At 40.2% G+C, this 21100-nt stretch overlaps 1 pseudogene; it reads right to left on the bottom strand.

Moving 5' to 3' along the window:
- Positions 1–10278: 10278 nt before the first annotated feature.
- LOC128045596 (isocitrate dehydrogenase [NADP] cytoplasmic-like) lies at positions 10279–17339 on the bottom strand (annotated as a pseudogene).
- Positions 17340–21100: the final 3761 nt, after the last annotated feature.

Raw genomic sequence — 21100 nt, 5'->3', positions numbered from 1 at the left:
ATTTTAAGTGCCATGCTCAATCTTTAATAGCCATAGAGTACCTCTCTCAGTAGAGAGCTGAGAATGTCTGGATAGGAATTTCTTTGAGGACTCAGTTTGGTGGGAAGGAGGAACTAACAGGCTTCTCATAGAACTGCTTTTGCAATACCCTTTCCATAGGAAGGAGAAACCGCCTCACCCCAAAAACCCCACCTGTCACTGCTGCTGTCTCTCAGACAGGCAAGGATGTTTACAGAGCCATCCAACTGAGGCCAAAAGGAAAGGATTAGGTACTCTGTAAGCTGTGTCTTTATTATTAAATATTATTACTATCATTATCTCTCTTGAAAGAAATCCCTTGGAGTTCCCATACATCTTCACTGCTTCCACTCTCAGAGTCCAGGTTCTAACTACATTTAACAGCTCCCTAGCTACCTGCTTGCCCCCATCTCTCTTTCCATTATTCTAACCTGACCATTGCTGCTAACCTCATCATCAACCCTCACACCCATCTTTCATCTGGTTTCCTATTTTTAATTGAAATGAAAGGAAGACCCCGGTGAGGTCCTAAGTGGGTGTATGGAAGGAGGGTCCTTCATCACTGTGGTGGGGTATGAGGAGCTGAGAGACAAATTCCAGAATGATGTCCTGGAAGAGACACCAAGGTCAAGGTAGGGCAGCCGGCCAAGCCAGGTTGCCCTTCCTAACGGCAAAGTGAGGAATAAGTGTGAGAAATGGAGCCCAAACGAGGAGACAGAGAGCAAGAATGCATGTGAGAGGCTGTCTAAATGAATGCTGAAGACACAATGCTAACGATAGCATTTCATCTTTGTGTATGAAATACCAGCATGGTAAGTCAGGTTTATTTAAAGTGCCTGGAATGGTATGGATGCCCCTTCTCTGACTCCAATACTCTAGCATACTTCTAATCAGGGGGGCTCTTTTGCCAATATAAACCCTGATGGCCCATCACTGGGGTTGGCTGTGTGTCACTCCTCCCATCGGATGTTCCTTGCCTGTCTGGGACTGTCTGGAAAGCAGTGGTGCTTCAGTAATCCTACACTGGCTCCCAGAAACACCGCCTTCTTCTAAACCACAATACCTGAAGCCCAGGATACTTCCCAGCACACTGACTGTCACAGATACTTCGGAAAACAAGCTGTGGAACACTGGGAAACCTTGTCCCAGAGTTTCAGTCAATCTGGAAAACAGGGAATTTCACCACTACCTTTGTTTTTGTCAGAATCTAACCAGGAAACAGAAACCACCTGAGCATTTATTAACAGCAATTTCAAAACTGGGAATAAGTTACATGGATAATGGAGGGACAGAGAGCCAAATAGAGGACAGGGAGGCAACCCAGAGAATAACTCACAGAAGGAGTTATTCTGTGAGAATACTCACAGAAGGAGGCCATTAAGACTCTTAAGTTACAGGGACAGAGGAGGTGGTGACATGACTGGCCCCTGGGCAAAAACTGAGGCCATGGCAGGACTGTTCATGGGCGAAATATCACTGCTGCTGGAGTCATTGCCCCAGCCAGGGACTCCAGTCTCCCACTCTGCAGCGTCTCAACATTGCCTCCTATTGACTGTGAAAGTGAAGTGAAAGTGACTCAGTCGTGTCCGACTCTTTGAGATCCCGTCGCTGATACAGTCCAGTCCAGTCCATGGAATTCTCCAGGCCAGAATACTGGAGTGGGTAGCCTTTCCCTTCTCCAAGGCATCTTCCCAACACAGGGATTGAACCCAGGTTTCCCGCTTTGCAGGTGGATTCTTTACCAGTTAAGCCACAAGGGAAGCCCAAGAACACAAGCGAAGCCCAAGAATACTGGAGTGGGTAGCCTATCCCTTCTCCAGTGGATCTTCCCGACCCCAAAATTGAACTGGGGTCTCCTGCATTGCAGGCAGATTCTTTACCAACAGAGCTACCTGGGAAGCCCAATTGACCATATTGAGCTGGAAACCAGCAGAAATGGAAGGCTGAGAAATGCAGCCTGCAGGGAACAGCCTCCTGCAAATACAGAGCAGAGTGGGTTTCAAGTGAAGAACCTACCTGAGGCAGCATGCCCTAGAGAGACTACTCGCTCCTCACTGTTAATCAGAATTCAGGGCACTCAGACACACTTCCGTATCAGTATTGCTCCTTGTTTCACTGCCCCACCCCCCACCCCCACAATTTATTCTTATACTTGTGCCATCTTTATGCCAACCCCTCCACTGTGCCTCATGGAGCCTCCACGTTGTGCTCTCAGCTTCTTCTCCAAACTCTCTCTGACTTTAATTGAATCGCAACTCCCTTTGAGCAAAAACCTTGCATCATTCATTCTTCAATCATTCAACAATGACATATTGAGTGGGAATTAAATCAATGATAACTAACCCTCCACTGTTGTTTGTGTTTTATACATATTAAACCCTGCCATTCTCATAGCCACCTATCTTCTGTTTTACAGACGAGAATATTGAAACATGGAATACTTGAGAAACTTGTTCATAACATAGCTCATGAGTGGCCAGGACAGGAATTAAATATACACCCAGGCTCTGGAAACCAAAGTCTTATCCAGCATATCTGGATAACAGCATTCTCTTCTAGGAATGGATACACTGCCGAGATGATTCCTGCTGATGGAGTTCTGTGGAAGAAGATATTTTTAGCTTCTCATTTTGAAATAGTTTTACAGAACAGTTGCAAATAGTACAGAGAGTACCAGTATATGCTACCCCCATCTACCCTAATGCTAACATCTAACATAACCATAGAATGTTTATCACTAAGTGTTAACATTGGTGCAATACTCCTAACTGAACTACAGATTTTAATAGACTTCACCAGCTTTTAAAGCGTCTGCCTGTAATGAGGAATACCCAGGTTCAATCCCTGGGTCGGGAAGATCCCCTGGAGAAGGAAATGGCAACCCACTCCAGTATTCTTGCCTGGAGAATTCCATAGATTGAGGAGCCTGTAGGCTACAGTCCATGGGGTCACAAAGAGTCGGACACGACTGAGTGACTTCACTTTGCTTTGCTTTGCTTTACCAGCTTTTCCACTAATATTTTTGTTCCAGGATTCCACATAGGACAAAACATTGCATTTAGTCAGCAATGTCTTCCTACTCTCCTCCAATCTGTGCCAGTTTCTCAGACTTCCTTTTTTTTAATGACCTTGAGACTCTTGAAAATTAAAGATTAGGTAGCTTGTATGAAATCCCCTAGTTTGGGTTTGTCTGATGTTTTCTCACAATAGACTGGAGTTATGGACTTTTTGGATGAATAATCTAAAGGTGCAGTGCCCTTCACACATCATGTCAAGGATACATGTTATAAACATGATTTATCACCAGTGATGTTAACCTTGATCATTTAGTGAAGGTGGTGTATGTCATATTTCTCTACTGTAAAGTTACTATTTTTATAGTAACTATTTTCATATTCTATTAGTTAGAAGGGGAGTGACTAAGTGTAGCCTACACTCAGGGTGAGAGGAATTAAGTTTTATCTCCAGGTGTGGGAGAGCAACTTCCCTTATTATTTGCAATTCTTCTGTAAGAAACATTTGTCTCTTATCCTTCAATTATTTATTTATTTGATCACATATATTAGTATGGCTTCATAGATGATTGTTTTACTCTTTAAATTATAACTCAACACTATCATTATTGCTATTTATCAATATTCTGTTGCAAAACTGTTCCGACTTTGGCCATTGGGAGCTCTTTGAGGTTGACTGCTATGTCCTTTTCACATATCACCACTTTTAAAAGCACTTCATTGTTTTCTGTCACTATGAGATGCTACTCTAGGCTCAGATACATTCTCTCTGCCCCTAGAATCATCATTTGTCCAAGGACCCCTTACTCCTTATATTGAGAAAGATGTTAGAAACCAAGATGTGGGTGCTAGATGTGGTTCTAGGTTCTCTTGGTGCTAGATAATATACGTATGTATGTATACTACTCCATGCATATACACATAAGAAGAATTAAAGTAAATGAAAGCACAAATAGGTTGTTACACATAAGCTATGAAGAAGAATGCCACATCATATTTAAAGGAATTACAGGTGTTATTTACTATAAACGAGGCAAGCCAGTGGCCAGTGTGATCTTCTTTGTAGCAGGAATACAAAATGAATTAGTTCAGTTCAGTCGCTCACTCATGTCCGACTCTTTGCGACCCCATGAATCGCAGCACGCCAGGCCTCCCTGTCCATCACCATCTCCCGGAGTTCACTCAGACTCATGTCCATCGAGTCCGTGATGCCATCCAGCCATCTCATCCTGGGCTGTCCCCTTCTCCTCCTCCCCCCAATCTCTCCCAGCATCAGAGTCTTTTCCAATGCGTCAAGTCTTCACATGAGGTGTCCAAAGTACTGGAGCTTCAGCTTTAGCATCATTCCTTCCAAAGAAATCCCAGGGCTGATCTCCTTCAGAATGGACTGGTTGGATCTCCTTGCAGTCCAAGGAACCCTCAAGAGTCTTCTCCAACACCACAGTTCAAAAGCATCAATTCTTCGGTGCTCAGCCTTCTTCATAGTCCAACTCTCACATCCATACATGACCACAGGAAAAACCACAGCCTTGACTAGGCGGACCTTAGTCAGCAAAGTAATGTCTCTGCTTTTCAATATGCTATCTAGGTTGGTCATCACTTTTCTTCCAAGGAGTAAGCGTCTTTTAATTTCATGGCTGCAGTCACCATCTGCAGTGATTCTGGAGCCCAAAAAGATAAAGTCTGACACTGTTTCTACTGTTTCCCCATCTATTTCCCATGAAGTGATGGGACCAGATGCCATGATCTTCGTTTTCTGAATGTTGAACTTTAAGCCAACTTTTTCACTCTCCTCTTTCACTTTCATCAAGAGGCCTTTTAGTTCCTCTTCACTTTCTGCCATAAGGGTGGTGTCATCTGCATATCTGAGGTTATTGATATTTCTCCCGGCAATCTTGATTCCAGCTTGTGTTTCTTCCAATCCAGCGTTTCTCATGATGTACTCTGCATATAAGTTAAATAAGCAGGGTGACAATATACAGCCTTGACGTACTTCTTTTCCTATTTGGAACCAGTCTGTTGTTCCATGTCCAGTTCTAACTGTTGCTTCCTGACCTGCATACAGATTTCTCAGGAGGCAGGTTAGGTGGTCTGGTATTCCCATCTCTTTCAGAATTTTCCACAGTTTATTGTGATCCACACAGTCAAAGGCTTTGGCATAGTCAATAAAGCAGAAATCAATGTTTTTCTGGAACTCTCTTGCTTTTTCCATGATCCAGCGGATGTTGGCAATTTGATCTCTGGTTCCTCTGCCTTTTCTAAAACCAGCTTGAACATCAGGGAGTTCACAGTTCACGTATTGCTGAAGCCTGGCTTGGAGAATTTTGAGCATTACTTTACTAGCACGTGAGATGAGTGCAACTGTGCGGTAGTTTGAGCATTCTTTGGCATTGCCTTTCTTTGGAATTGGAATGAAAACTGACCTTTTCCAGTCCTGTGGCCACTGCTGAGTTTTCCAAAATTGAACAAGAATTAGCCAGACAAAAAAGGCAAGGAGAGAGCATTTCAGGCAGAAGGAGCAGCCTCTGAAGAAATACTGTGTAGGGAAGAGCTCTTGCATTTGCAAAAGTGGAAAGGATCCGTCATGGTGAGAGCAAAGAGATCCAAGGGAAACGTAACTGTACATGGGCAGAGGCTGAATCATGTATGGCCTCGAAGGCCATGATGAGAATTTCAGGTTTTGTCATGAGTGCAATGGGTTATCTTTGAAGGGCTTCAAATAGGGAGGGAGTTGCATCCTGGTTCACACAGAAATGTATGCCTGTGTGAAGTGGGAACCACCCCCAACTGCCTCAGCTCTCCTTCCCCCCTCTCCTATACGCTTGTTTCTGCTGGCACTCATCCCTAGGAAGCCATATCACTGTGGTCCATGCCACAGTCTTATCTTTCCAGTTTGCTTTGGATTTCACCAAGGCCATATCTATGAAATGCATTTGTAAAGTGTGCTCTCATTTACATTATTATGTAAAGTCTTTCCTATGAACAGACTTATATCCAATGCCTCACAGAACTCCAGGCTCTGCTGAATAGTAAGAATAATGTTTCCTTCTGTTGCTCAGTTGCTATGAAGTTCAGGACCACCTATGATACACACTGAGTTGTATTTTCCTGTGAATTCTTGATAAAATAATTTCTCCTCTTGATTGGTTGATTATAATGACTGTTCAGATAGTTTATTATATCTGTACTTGTACAAATTGAAGATATTTTTGGAAGTGAGGGCCGTTACAATATATATATATATTTTTTAATGAACAAAGAAATAAGAAGGCTATCCTACTACTCGAGCCTAGAATTTTCTCTCTGGCACCACTACGAGCCTCAGCCTGAGGATTTCATCAACACATCTCCTGACACTGCTCTGTTTCTCTGAACAGCTCTAATTACTGCAGAGTTGTTAATGTTTGTTGATTATTGGGCCAAATGAATTAACAATGGTCTGTTGTTTTTGTTAAATAATGGGGTACTGGTTATTTAAAATGTTCATTGTGCCTTATGTAAAAGTAAATGTTTACTAAGCTTAAAATACCTGAAGAAAGCAATTTGTTTATTAAAATCATAGATTTAAAAATGCATGGATCAAATGTAACTATTGAAATGAAAATAGTAGGTTTTATATCATCTATGGAGTAGAACTGCTGGAATGCAATAAAGACAAACAATTATCACCAGAAGAACACCATTACAGTCATTGCTTAATTACAGTTTATTTTTCCTTTCCTCTTGTGATAATTACTTAGTCCTTCAGACCAAGAGATGCTGACATTTCGCTAACAGCATGATTGTTTTCATTACACACACCTGTAGTTTCCTCCCATTTTAGTCCTAAGACAATGTGTTCAATTATTTGCAGATTCTAAATTTATTTTAATGGTGTCTGTGTGTATTTAGATTAATGAGTCTAATTTTTAAAAATTAGAACAATTTTATTTTGACATTTTACAAATATATGGAGTGCCAGTTGACTTGTTAAAGAATTGTCAGTCCTTATACCATATATAAACTTAAGTTTGAAGGTCAAGTCAGAAAAGCATCAGCACCAAATAGTGGATTTAAAAGACAGCTCTATTACATACCGGGTGTGAACTGAGACAAATCAATTAGTCCTTCTGAATTGCCCTTCTTTTATTTTTAAGATAGAGTTTGTAGTTATCCTTCTATCCAAACCACTAGGCTGTTATGAGGTTCCAAAAGCATAATTACTGAAAAATGTCCCACTTTCTACACCATAAATTTCTTGTCAAGGATCAGTCGTGGTATATGTATTCATTCATTTCAAAAATGTTTGCTGAGTGCACACAGTGCACCATCCCCAGTGCTAATGCCAGATATCTAGAGATGTTTCAATAGAAGATAATGATGAAAACAAGTTTCATAGCATTAAACATGTACATGGTATTTCTTAGATTACATCTATGTAACAACATCAGAACATTATCATGGAGTTATGATATTTCCTCTTGTTAACCCTTTAAAATTTGTTCTACTTATTTTGAAAGCAATACGTTTCTTCTAACTTTGTCATAGATATTATATACTGAGCATTACCAATTAATGAAACTGAAAATCTGGATTTGCAACTGTATGATTTATGATTCTACTATTTCTAGTAAAGAAAAAGTTAGAAACTGGTTAATTTTTTACTAAATTGGTGAATTTTATCAGGTTTTGAGGTTTTTATTTTCATTAGCACTGAATTTTAATTAAAATCGATAGTTTACATGAAGAACAGGACTAGAATAGTGTTTACAATCAACTTCTGAAAAATCACATTTACATAAAGGAAATAAAAGAGGCCAGCAGAGGCCAAAAAAAAAAAAAAAAAAGGTGCAGCTTGTATTATTGCACTTGGATGAAACATGCTGTTCAAGGTGGGATAATACCTAGGCCACACAAAGCCAGGAGGAGGACACAAACAGAGAGGACAAACACCCCCTCCTCCCAGGAAGTATTACTTCTGGATTCTCCAAGGAACTCAAAAATATTTAGTATTTTTAGAAGATTCAACTAGAGCTCTTTACAAAGATGAGTCTTCAACAGGTTTTAGTTACGGCCATGCTCTTCATTTCAAATCATGTGCAAGTCTAACATACAGCTTCTACTGCAACCAATGAGATATCTGTCACATTAGAATGACCCAGGGCCCCAGACCATGGAAAGCAGGAAAGGGAATGAAACTCTACTTTATACAATTTCAGGGAATAATACTGCGGCTATAGTTAATCCTTTTGAGCACTGTTCATTTTGGTCATTGACCTCAGCACATGAGAAAAAGTGACAGTGAGTACAAGTGGACATGAAAAATAATTCCTTGTAGACTTTTGGATCGCAGCCATTCTGACTGGCGTAAAATGGTACCTCATTGTGGTTTTAATTTGCATTTCTCTGATAATCAGTGATGTTGAGCATCTTTTCATGTGTTTGTTAGCCATCTGTATGTCTTCTTTGGAGATGTCTATTTAGTTCTTTGGCCCATTTTTTGATTGGGTCATTTATTTTTCTGGAATTGAGCTGCAGGAGTTGCTTGAATATTTTTGAGATTAGTTGTTTGTCAGTTGCTTCATTTGCTATTATTTTCTCTCATTCTGAAGGCTGTCTTTTCACCTTGCTTATAGTTTCCTTTGTTGTGCAGAAGCTTTTAAGTTTAAATAGGTCCCATTTGTTTATTTTTGCTTTTATTTCCAGTATTCTGGGAGGTGGGTCATAGAGGATACTGCTGTGATGTATGTCAGAGAGTGTTTTGCCTGTTCTCCTCTAGGAGTTTTATAGTTTCTGGTCTTATGTTTAGATCTTTAATCCATTTTAAGTTTATTTTTGTGTATGGTGTTAGAAAGTGTTCTAGTTTCATCCTTTTACAAGTGGTTGACCAGTTTTCCCAGCACCACTTGTTAAAGAGATTGTCTTTAATCCATTGTATATTCTTGCCTCCTTTGTCAAAGAAAAGGTGTCCATAGGTGCGTGTATTTATCTCTGGGCTTTCTATTTTGTTCCACTGATCTATATTTCTGTCTTTGTGCCAGTACCATACTGTCTTGATGACTGTGGCTTTGTAGTAGAGCCTGAAGTCAGGCAGGTTGACTCCTCCAGTTCCATTCTTCTTTCTCAAGATTGCTTTGGCTATTCGAGGTCTTTTTGTATTTCCATACAAATTGTGAAATTATTTGTTCTAGCTCTGTGAATAAATGCTGGAGAGGGTGTGGAGAAAAGGGAACCCTCTTACACTGTTGGTGGGAATGCAAACTAGTACAGCCACTATGGAGAACAGTGTGGAGATTCCTTAAAAAACTGGAAATAGAACTGCCTTATGACCCAGCAATCCCACTGCTGGGCATACACACTGAGGAAACCAGAATTGAAAGAGACACGTGTGCCCCAATGTTCATCGCAGCACTGTTTATAATAGCCAGGACATGGAAGCAACCTAGATGTCCATCAGCAGATGAATGGATAAGAAAGCTGTGGCACATATACACAATGGAGTGTTACTCAGCCATTAAAAAGAATACATTTGAATCAGTTCTAATGAGGTGGATAAAGACTGAAGCCTATTCTACAGAGTGAAGCAAGCCAGAAAGAAAAACACCAATACACTATACTAACACATATATATGGGATTTAGAAAGATGGTAATGATAACCCTGTATGTGAGACAGCAAAAGAGACACAGATGTATAGAACAGTCTTTTGGACTCTGTGGGAGAGGACGAGGGTGGGATGATTTGGGAGAATGGCATTGAAACATGTATAATATCATATATAAAACGAATCAGCAGTCCAGGTTCGATGCATGATACTGGTTGCTTGGGGCTGGTGCACTGAGACGCCCAGAGGGATGGTACAGGGAGGGAGGAGGGAGGGGGGTTCAGGATGGGGAACACGTGTATACCTGTGATCGATTCATGTTGATGTATGGCAAAACCAATACAATATTGTAAAGTAATTAACTTCCAATTAAAATAAATAAATTTATATTAAAAAAATAAAATAATAAAAGAAAAAATAATAATTCCTACGCTATTAGTAGAAAATAAAATTTTTTTTAAAGTCCCTGGCCACGTTCACAAAGGTGGCATAACTGTATGCATAACAAAAAGACTGTAAACTTATAGAAAAGATAAACTCTGGCTTCTAAACAAATTACAAAATTGATTTTGCCTTTACCCATGAGAGTTATAGAGAAAAATGTAAACCAGTAGACCCTACTTACCAGAAAAAAAAAAAAATCCTCCAAAGACAAGAAATGACCTTAAAGTTTGGCCTGGACTAGTTTTAACTGCAGGTTCTGTCCGAGTTTATCCATGAACTCAGAAGTATGCAAGTAGTCAGAACGTTGCACGTTGGGTAAACCTTTAATACATGCAGCTAAGTCCTTGGTCATGAAGCCAGCCTCAATGATCTCAATACAGATTTCTTCCAAAGCCTTTGCTGAAAACCTGAGCTCTTTGTTATCAAGCTTAGCTCTGTGGGCTAAGTCTCTGGTTCAGGCAAAAATTGAAGCAATGGGATTGGTGGATGTCTCCTGTCCTTTCTGGTACATTCAGCAGTGACGGGTTACAGTCCCGTGGGCAGCCTCTTCTTCTACTGTCTTGCCATTTGGACAAATCAGCACACTGGTCATCACGCCAAAAGAGCCATAACCTTGGGCCATGGAGTCTGACTGCACGTCCCCATCATAGTTCCACAGGCCCAAATGAAGCCCCCCTCCGACCTCATAGTTTGGGCCACCATGTCATCAATGAGCCTGTGCTCATACCAGATACTCTGAGCTTCAAACTCAGATTTGTACTGCTTGTCATATATCTCCTGAAAGATGTCTTTAAAACCTCCATCGTATTTCTTCAGAATAGTGTTTTTGGTGCTCAGATACAAAGGCCAATTCTTAAACAAAGCCATCTGAAAAGAACTGTGTGCAAAATCTTCGACTGACTTATCTAAATTGTACATCCCCATGGCAACACCACCACTCTCTGTGAAATTATGTACTAAGTATACCATTTTGGGGGATCCATCGCTTGGCATGTAGGATATCTTTACTTTTCCAGGCCCCGGCACAACAAAATCGGTTGCTCTATGTTGATCCCTATAAGCATGACAACCTATGATAATGGGTTTTACCCATCCGCTCACAAGCTGGGGTATATTTTTCCAGATAATAGCTTCCCTGAAGACAGTGCCACCCAGGATATTTCAGATGGTGCCATTTGGAGATTTCCACATTTGTTTCAACTTGAACTCCTCCACTCTCTTCTCATCGGGGGTGATGGTGGCACACGACACCAATGTTGTACTTCTTTATAGCTTCTGCAGCATCCTTGGCGACCTGGTCATTGGTGGCATCATGATTCTCTATGCCTAAATCGTAGCTGTGCAGGTCCAGTTCCACGTAGGGAAAAATGAGTTTCTCTTTAATCAGCTCCCAAATGATTCATGTCATTCATCTCTCTGCATCTCTACCACAGAACCGCCTTGGATTTTTTTGAGACATTTTGACTTCAATAAACCTCTTTACAATTTCTAATCACCCCAACTCCTCTCAATCTTTCAGACTCAGCTTATCTCCTGTAGGGAAGTTACGTTGGCAATGACCCGGGAGCACACAGTCACTTTGCTCAGTCACTTCTGCTCAGTGTCCACTTTGGCAATCCCGGCTGGACCCCAACTGTCCGGATTCTCACGGTGACTCAGCAGAAACCCCCAGGTTTTGTGTTTAGTTCTTAGTATTGTCCTGATCACTTCTTCTGGCCTGACAGTGGGCCCAAGCCAAGTAACATGACAAACTGTCACAGAAAAAGACTTTTGAGACCTTCTGTATCACCTGTTTTCTGGAGTTTATTTCAGAATCAGAAGCGGAAATGGCAGTAGGACTCCAAAACAAGAGAAATGTGAGCTGTAGTTACAACAGGGCAGCAAGGAAGTGAAGTTACTGCAGGGACAGAAATACAGCAGTGACAGGAATACAGCAGTAAATACAGACCTGCCACTCAATTCATGAATTTTAGAGAAATTAAGAAGAGTTAGGAAGAGTTAGGAAGAAACTTCTAGGCAGAAAAAGCAGCCCTTGGAAAGACCTGGAGGTCTTCCCTTACAAGTAAGTTACTCCCGGGGCTTGGAGGACATGTCCCAAAGTGTTGTGTGTATCTGTGTATTGCTCCCCATGTCTGGTATTGTGTGGGACACACAGAGATGAACAACAGATATTTTAAAATCAACAGTAAATGATGAACACCAATGATTATGGCACCATTGGCTCAGCTGACTCTCCCATACCTGATCTAGCTCTGAATGCCAGAGCATTAGTATCTTCATTGGTAAAGTATGAACCTTGATAGCCACTACACAGGGTGATATGGAAAAATAATGAGGTGTTACAAGAGAAAGCAATTTTTAAAATGTGAAAACATCATCAAATATCCGTAGTTCATCTTTGAAACAAATGGAGGAATAGTACGAACATGGAAAGAAGAACTACCAGGAAGATTCTACATTGGAAGGTGTCAGAATCCTGAACATTTTCTTAGTTTTAGTCCTCAAACATATCAAAGAACAGACTATCACTGAATCAGAAGTAGCTACATCTGTGTCAATGTCAAAGTTTCATAAACTGGACTTGGAGGAGAAAGAAAAAGTGCTCAGGCTTTCACCGGGGTAAAAGAATAATTATTTCTCATGATCAAAGCTCACAGGTCAGTGAACCTGCTTCACACAACAGAGTAGAAGGTGAATGGTTTGATTAAAGAACATATTAATGATTCTGATCAGTGAGTGTGGGTAGATTCTCCACAGACTTACACTCCTTTTGTTTATACGTTTTTATACCTACAGTTAAATATGTGTGTTAGTATGAACCTTGTTAAAGCTCCATTTGGAGATTATGAGATAACATAGGTGAAAACACATTAAAATCTACCAGTATGTATGGAACTCTAAGAAACTACTTTTGTTGTCTTTCATTCGCTAAGTCATGTCCAATTCCTTGCGACCTCATGAACTGCTGCATGCCAGGCTCCTCTGTCCTTCACCATCTCCCAGAGTTTGCTCAAATTCATGACCACTGAGTTGGTGATGCTATCTAACCAAGAAACTGCTATTATCTGTAATATTTTGATTGTTAGACTGTTCCAGTGCCATTACAAACTCATGGGCAAGGCTTCATAATAATAGTCCTTTGAAACTTTCACTAAAGGCACTTGAATGAAATTCAAGTCTCCAATTGCTTGAGTGAGTCCTACTCCCTTCTGAATAGTGTTGCCGTGCTGCTTCAGGATGTGAGATAATGTTATTGCGACCTGGCAGCTTTAACAACGCTAACAAGGCCAAAGAGGCCTTTATCTAGGATGATAAAAAAGAAGAAAACAAACAGCAAGCAACGTTTTAAAATAACCACTTGAGATATCATTGGAATAATGCCACATACTTGAGTCTAAAGAAGAAAAATTATTTGAAGAAGGAGTGCACTCATATATTACACATATTGCCTTTTACTAAAGTATTTGAAGCGTGAGAAGCAGTCAGACTATAATGACATGCATCACATACAGGGAGCTTAAATAAAAGGCTCTCAGGATGTCTGCGATTAAACATAAAAGCCACTCTCTCAGTAGGGCATTTCCATTTTAGAGGTCTTGAAGAACTGTTGGTTAATTTACTGGTCGTATTACACCAGGCATAGCAAATAGGTTTCAACTCCGCTGTCAATATTAATTGATGGGTAGTGGCTTCTAGGAATACTTTATTGGAAAAGGCTGTGATAATAAAGCCAGCTCCACCACAAAGTTAACAGATGTGTGTGTTTGAGAATGGAGGTCAACGTTAGCAGTCCCTATATAGTGATGGTCTGTATTAGGGGAAAGGCTAATCAAGCACAGATCTCCAAGGTTATTCACATACTAGCTACTCATTTATTCATTTGTTTATCCTTCACCTCTTCAAAAAAGATATGTAATGTAAAAACATTTTAAAAAGCAAGGCAAAAGCTAGGTAAGGCCACTGAGATATGCAAGCCACAAAATCCTGCACAATTAGCAATGGGGGCTTAATATTTGACTGAATTTCCTAACAACCAAATTAAATATGAAAGTCATAATCATTTAAAAGGCTCACATTGTCAAAAATATAAGGCTGGTCATGTAAGTAAAGTGTAAGGACAGAAGGACAAACATTTTAGTATAAAGAAATAGAAGTGGCACTAGAAGGCATGAATTTAAATTTTAGGTCTTCCACTTAGTCCTGGGAGAGGAAATGGCAACCCACTCCAGTATTCTTGCCTGGAGAATCCCATGGACAGAGGAGCCTGGCAGGCTACCTAAGGTCCATAATGGTTGCAGAGTCGGACACGATTGAAGTGATGTAGCATGCACACACACACAGGCTGCCACTTAGAAGCCATGTGACCTTCAGCAAGTTATTTAAACTTGACTGCCTCAGTGTCTTCATTTGTAAACTTTGGATAATAATGCTGCTTCCTGAATTATTCTGAAGTTAAACTGTGAAGTGAGCATATTCTTTATCTTCCCTTTGGTCACCTAGATCCATTCCCCTCACTTCTCTGCCCTTCAGGCTGCATCGCCTGGGCTCCCTTTGCCCTCAGGCTTCCTATTCCATTCAACCAACAAGGAGAAACCTCTCCCCACCTCTTCATTGCCGAGAGTCTTATGGTAGCTGGTCCCTTTATAACTGTACCTCCTGATGGGCAGCTACCTTCCAGACCGCCAACTCTCACCAGGCTCCAAGACTGTGGCCTCCCCTTCCTTCTTTAGGCCAAAGGAGGTGACACCTACTTGACATTGCTATCACAGGGTATCTCGGGATCACTTGTTGGTTTCCCCAACTCCATTCATATTTCTGTAAGCAGTCCCTTCAGTAAATTCTCACCAGAACCCAATGTGAGCATATCTTCTATTTCTGGTCAGGGCCCTGACTGAATAGAGTTGATTTTTGAGCAGCAACTATAGGCCAACCATAGACCAGTCAATATTTATAGCAGATATTCAATAAATGCTGATAAATCTGAAGGAAGGGGTATGAGAAGGATAAAGGAGAACAGATTTCACACACAAGAAGTTGAGGCATAGGACTCAGATCCTTTCCATCAGATGACCTCCTTTCCCCAGTATGGAATGTCAGCAGAAGAAAGAGGAATAAGCAGGATTAATCAGGCTGTTTAACCTGCACACCCACAACAAAATGCCAGCATTTATGAAGATGTAAACTATTGTTCTAGGTTTCAGAAAAAACTCAAAGAGAAATGATGCAGCAGAAAGCAAGTATGTGAATTTTCTTTGTGCCATTTCACATACCTGGGGGTGGGATAGGGGTGAGTGGACATAAACATAATTAATGGAATGCCTAGTGTGCTCATGCACTTTTTGATTTTGGAACGATTTATAATTTTCCGAGGATGTACAATCAGAAAGGAAGTACTTTGTCTCCTTTTCAAATTAAAGATACTTTAAGAATCACAAACAAGAGAGACCATAGCAAGAACTCATGAAGAGTGTTCCAGCACAGTGTCAACAAAAGGTTTGTGACCACACAGCAAATTCTGCTGTTGTCCCTAGAAAACACAAAAGGCACATAATTTCAAGTGCTTCCCTTTCTGAAATATCCTACATGTTACTCCCATCAGGAGAGACTCTCATCCTCAGGACCTCTTTATAGAAAGAGATCTATTTCTTTTTTTTCTTTTCTCTGTTGATGCACATTTTAACAGGAGGGCAGAGATGTCTTAGATCTTTTGCCCAAAAGCTGTCCCTATAACCAAACAGACAGACCTTGTACAAAATAACCACAGGATAGGGGAGAACTCACAAAGACAAAGATGCATAAAGTGAAATGCTTTGTTTTCTTTTTGCCATTTTCATCCTGTTTTGGTTTTTAACATGTGCAAATCGTTCTGTTGCTGTAAAACTGATTAAATGAAGTAAAAGAGCAAAGACCAAAAATGTAATAATGAAGTGAAGTTTTAATCCTTTACAGTTTTTTTGGCATCATCAGCTTGATTACATTTGATATACACTGAAGGGTTTTGAATTTCAGACGGAACTTTCTTAAAACTATTCATGCGTCCCAGATGTGACCTAGTTTCGTTCTGGGAAATGGATGCTGAGTGTAGCACAGGCAAGTCAAACAGGCATGGCTATTTTAGGAGCCATTAATGTAGTATATTTACAGGAACCAAATATGTGATTCCAGCTGGCCAGTGAAAACCTTCATTGAGCGTGTACTATATACTGAGCTGCTGCTGCTGCTGCTAAATCGCTTCAGTTGTGTCCGACTGTGCGACCCCATAGACGGCAGCCCACCAGGCTCCCCTGTCCCTGGGATTCTACAGGTGAGAATACTGGAGTGGGTTGCCATTTCCTTCTCCGATGCATGAAAGTGAAAAGTGAAAGTGAAGTTGTTTAGTTGTGTCTGACTCTTCGTGGTGCCACGGACTGCAGCCTACCGGGCTCCTCTGTCCATGGGATTTTCCAGGCAAGAGTACTGGAGTGGGGTGCCATTGCCTTCTCTAGTATGCTGAGCACAGACCTGTAAACACAAAGGACCGGTCCTGATCTTGAGGAGCTCAGAAACCAGGCAACGAACATGTCACACTGTAAAAGAAAATACATGTAAAAAATAAAGCTAGGGGGTAAAATGTGCAGGTATTAGAAGCTGGAAAAAGGTAGAAAAATGCTCCAAAATCTGTAAACAATTTTTTTTTTGTCTTAGAAGAGTTAAGGGGGTGCTTCACAGAGGAGGTGGAATCATGCAAATTCTAAAGTTTTAATTCCAGCTGGGAAATTCTCTTCAGTTAAGTCATGACCTATTTATGGACAAATGAATTCATGGTCCACTTGGATGGATGAGAAAACAAATGCAAAATGCCTAAGATAAGACTGGGAATAAGATAAGAATCATCAAATGCTTCCTCTCTCCTCCTGTATTTTCTTAATCGAAGTGAAATTCATGTAACAACACCCTGATTATCATTTTAAATTATACAGTTCAGTGGTGTTAGTACATTCACAATGTTTTTCAAGCATTATCACTATCTAATTCTAGAATATCCTCATCAGCCTACAAGGAAAGGCTGTGCCCATTGAGAAGTCACTAGTCATTCCCCTCCCCCTCCAGCACCTGGCAACCACTAATCTTCTATCTGTTCCTAAGGATTTGCCTGTTCCAGACATTTCTTATGAATATAATCATAGCATATGTGGCCTTTTGTGTCTGCCTTCTTTCACTTACCATAATGTTGTCAAGGTTCATCCAAACATTAACGTGATTTGGTACTTCATTTGTTTTTATGGCTGAATAACACTTCATTGTACACAAAATACCGTGTTTTGTCTAACCATTCATCTGTGGGTAGATAATGGGTCATTACTACCTTTTGCCTATTGTGTATAGTGTTGGTATCAACATTCACATACAAGTTTTTATTTAAACACCTGTTTTCAATTTTTCTGCAGGGTACATACCTAGGAGTGGAATTGCTGGGTCACATGCTAATGAGACAATTAACTTTTAGAGGAACAACTAAGCTGCGTTTGTGGATGTACCATTTTATATCATTATCAGCAATGTATGAGTGTTTTAATTTCTTCACACCTCATTGATGCTTGTTATTTTCTGTTTTGTTTTGTTTTGGCTTGGTTTTGCTTGCAGCCATCCCAGTGGAAGTAAAGTGGCATCTCATTGTGGTTTTCATTTGTGTTTTCCTATTGACTGATGATTTTGAGCAACTTTATATGGGCTTATTGACCATTAAAGTTTCTTTTTTAGAAAAAGTGTCTATTCAGATCATTTGTCCATTTAAAAATTGAATTGTTTGATCTTTTTGTTGTTGTATGGCAAGTTATTTATGTATTCTGCATACAAGTCTCTTAACAAATAGATGATATGCAAATATTTTCTCTCATACTATAGTTGTCTTTATTTAAAGGATGGTGTCCTTTGATGAACAAAAGTGCTGTTTTAAATTTTTATAAAGTCTGAATTATCTACTTTTTTCCTTTTATTGCTTGTGCTTTAGGTATCATGTTTAAGAAACTATTGCCTAATCCAAAGTCATGAAGATTTACAACTATGTTTCTTTCCTAGAGCTGTAGAACTTTAGCGCTCACATTTAGGTCTTTTGATTAATTTTGAATTATTTTTTAGTATATGGTAGAAGTAGATATCTAAGTTCATTCTTTTGTGTGGATATCCAGTTGTCCTGTTGTAGCCACGTGTTCCAGGAAACAAACTCACTCAGAAGGACAATGCAGACAGTGGAGTGCAGTTTATTACACCAGTGGGTCCAACGCAGAGTCTCCTCTTAGTCAAGGACCCTGACCAGTTTTTGTGAAAACCTTATATATACCAAAATCACTGCAGATGGTGATTGCGGCCATGAAATTAAAAGACGCTTACTCTTCGGAAGAAAAGTTCTGACCAACCTAGATAGCATATTGAAAAGCAGAGACGTTACTTTGCCAACAAAGGTCCGCCTAGTCAAAGCTATGGTTTTTGCAGTGGTCGTGTGTGGATGCGAGAGTTGGACTGTGAAGAAAGCCCAACACTGAAGAATTGATGATTTTGAACCGTGGTGTTGGAGAAGACTCTTGAGAGTCCCTTGGACTGCAAGGAGATCCAACCAGTCCATTCTAAAGGAGATCAGCCCTGGGTGTTCTTTGGAAGGAATGATGCTAAAGCTGAAACTCCAGTACTTTGGCCACCTCCTGCGAAGAGCTGATTCATTGGAAAAGACTCTGATGCTGGGAGGGATTGGGGCAGGAGGAAAAAGGGACGACAGAGGATGAGATGGCTGGATGGCATCACCAACTCGATGGATGTGAGTTTGAGTGAACTCCGGAGATGGTGATGGACAGGGAGGCCTGGTGTGCTGCGATTCATGGGGTTGCAAAGAGTCGGACACGACTTGAGCGACTGAATTGAACTATATACTCTTAGGGTACGTGCTCAAACCTACCTCCCCAAATTCTCTGAAACTAGTCTGAACAAAGGGAAAGAAAGATACAATCAAAGTTAACCCAAGACTCATGCCTTTAGCCTAGGTAGTTAACAGTGGACAATTATCAATAGGTCTGTGGTCATACCCCAATAAGCATAATAGAATGTATGATTCTATTCGGTTATACAGATAATTAAGGTATTCTTTTAGGCCAGGGAGAGTCTTGGTACAAGCCCTGAGGCTCTTCCTTCTGGGGGCCTGGTTTTCTAGTTGGTATGTCGTTTCCATAGATACTGGGCATATATCTCAAAGTCCACAGTCCGGCCCAAGATGGAGTCCTGCTTTCAAGATGGAGCCCGTTCTGTCTGTTTCCTCCTTCAGTCCCAGGACTGTAAGTTGAAAAGGCTATTTTTTCTCCCATTGAATGTTCTTGGTATCTTATAGATATCTGGGTTTACTTCTGGATTCTGAATTATATTCCATTGATCTGTATGTCAGTCCTTACTTCAGCACAACAGTGTTTTGGTTACTGTAGCTTAGCAGTAAGTTTTGAAATAGAGAAATATGAAGAATTTTGTCCTTTTTCAAGATTTTGGATATTTGGCATCCTTTGCAATTACATGTGACTTTTATAATCAGCTTGTCCATTCTTCAAAAAGGCAGCTGGAATTTTGATAGAGATTACACTGAATCTGTACATCAACTTGAGGAATGTGAATGTTAGTTGCTCAGTCATGTCCAACGCTTTGCAACCCCATGGACTGTAACCCTCCAGGCTCCTCTCTCCACTGAATTCTCCAGACAAAAATACTGGAGTGGGTAGCCATTCCCTTCTCCAGAGGATTTTCCTAACCCAGGGATCAAACTTAGGTCTTCTGCATTGCAGGCGGATACTTTACCATCTGAACCAGGAAGGAATATTGCCTCTTAACTATATTAGGTCTTCCAATCTATGAATGTGGGATGCCCTTCCATTTATTTAGGTCTTCTTCAATTTCTTTGAGCAATATTTTGTTGCCTTTGGTGTATGAGTCTTATACCTCCTTAGTTATACTAAGTTATTTTATTCATTTTGATCTTAAATGGAATCTTTTTTCTATTTCATTTATCTCTACTCAAATTTTCATTCTTTCTTTCTGTTTGCTTTGGATTTAGTTTGGTAGTTTGGATTTTTCTTTTCCAGTTTCTTAGAAGTTTAGATTATTGATAATAAGGTTTTTCTTTTTTTTGAATGTAAGCATTTTAGAACCACAAATTTTCTTCTATTGGAAGAGGAAACAAAACAGGTTCTATCTTGAAAGTAGGACTCCATCTTGGGCCAGACTGTGGACTTTGAGCTATATTCCCCGTATCTAAGAAAACGACATACCAACTGGAAAACCAGGCCCCCAGAAGGAAGAGCCCAGGGCTCCTACCTAGACTCTCCCTGGCCTAAAAGAATACCCTAATTATTTGTGTAACCGAATAGAATCATATATTCTATTATGCTTATTGGGGTATGACCACAGGCCTATTGATAATTGTCCACTGTTAACTACCTAGGCTTAAGGCATATGAATCACAGGTTAACTTTGATTGTATCTTTCTTTTTCCTTTGTTCAGACTAGTTTCAGGGAATTTGGGGAGGGGGTTTGTGCACATACACTTAGGATATATAAGGTTTTCCCAAAAACTGGTTTGGGTCCTTGGCTAAGAGGAGACTCTGCCTGGGCCCGCTGGTGTAATAAACTGCACTCCACCATCTGCATTGTCCTTCTGAGTGAGTTTGTTTCCCGGAACGCGTGGCTACAACACTACCAACTGCTTTAACCACATCCCATTAGTTTTGGTGTGTTATGTTTTCTTTTTCATTCATCTCACAGTATTTTCTAATTTCTTGTGATTTCATTTTTGACCCATTGGTTAGTGTGTTGTTTAATTTCCATATATTTGTGAATTTGACACTTCTCCTGTTTGTTATCTTCCTCCCTTATTCCCTTCTTTCCTTTGCACCTTTCTTTCTTTTTCTTCTATCTATCTTTTAAGAAGGGATTTTTGTGTGTTAACGCTAAACATCTATCTACTCTATTAATAAACTTTAAGTGCACAATACAGTATTATTATAGGTTAACTATAGGCAGAGTGTTGTACA

Source organism: Budorcas taxicolor, chromosome 3, assembly GCF_023091745.1.
Source record: "Budorcas taxicolor isolate Tak-1 chromosome 3, Takin1.1, whole genome shotgun sequence".
Lineage (NCBI taxonomy): Eukaryota > Metazoa > Chordata > Mammalia > Artiodactyla > Bovidae > Budorcas > Budorcas taxicolor.
The sequence above is the reverse complement of the archived record's forward strand: the minus strand, read 5'-3'. Positions and strand labels throughout refer to the sequence as shown.